Below are 1,125 nucleotides of genomic sequence, written 5' to 3' on the forward strand. Positions count from 1 at the left end.
TTCTTTCTTTCTTTCTTTCTTTCTTTCTTTCTCTTTTTTCTACAAAGGATTGCTTTAACATCTGACTGAAATTCTGGACCATTTTTAACAACTGATGTAATGCTTCTCTTTAAAAAAAACGAAACTGTGTTTTCCAAACCTTTATTTCATAACTTCGAAATCCAGGACTTGTTTTTTTAAACCTTCTCTTAACTTCCAGGTACTACTTTCTTTTCTATTCCTTAATATCTGTGAATCACTTTGTCTTGTTTTCTGTTTTGAAATTTTAGGCTGCTGGGTTAAACTTGGATGAAGAGTCCTTTGGCTATAACATTTTCATTTAATGGTTTGGGAAATCATCTCACCACCCCTTTTTGTCCAATCTCAAATACTTGGTACGTTGCCCAAAGGTAACTTTATGACATCGTGCAAAGTTGAAATGAGGGCTACATCAACTCAGATCCATTTTGCAAATCTTGGGAACATTGAAACTTCATTTCAGAGGTGACCCATTTCTGCCAGGCTTTTTTCATCCTTCCCCTTCCTTCTCCCCTGCCCCTGGCAGGTTCCCTCATTAGGATGGAAGGACACAATGAAGGCCAAGATCAATTTCTGTATTTTATCCAAAACTGCATCATTTGGGTTGTGCATAAACGTTTGTGATTTAAAATGTCCATCTGTTTCTCTAGGATTATTGGCGTTCTCGGTTCCTTATAGTCTGTGCCAACATTGGGAGGAATCAAGACAATTCAGCTTTTTGGAATTCTGCATTTGGAAGCTGCCTTATATGAGGAGCCTGAAAAGCCAAAGACAGGCGTGGCTAGGTGGAAAAACACTGTGTCTCGGTCTTTGGCGTAGTTTGGGGTGAACTGGTTTCTAACCTAAAATTAGGTATCCGGTTTTTCCTATCTTTATTCAACTTAGCCAAATATCTTACAGATAGGGAGGCAGAACCATCAAGTTTTATAAAGGAATTGCTTAGCACTACAAGGAGATCAAGGCTGTGTGAGGACAAAGGAGTGACCCTACTACTTTGAAGTGAGCAGTCTCGTTGATTTCTAAATCAACACCCAGAAGAAAATAACCCTCAACTTCTCTCCTCCTCCCATTCTTCACATGCCCAGTCAACCACCAGGCATTATTCTT

The sequence above is a fragment of the Ursus maritimus genome, unplaced genomic scaffold (assembly GCF_017311325.1).
Source record: "Ursus maritimus isolate PB19 unplaced genomic scaffold, ASM1731132v1 scaffold_33, whole genome shotgun sequence".
Taxonomy (NCBI): Eukaryota; Metazoa; Chordata; class Mammalia; order Carnivora; family Ursidae; genus Ursus; species Ursus maritimus.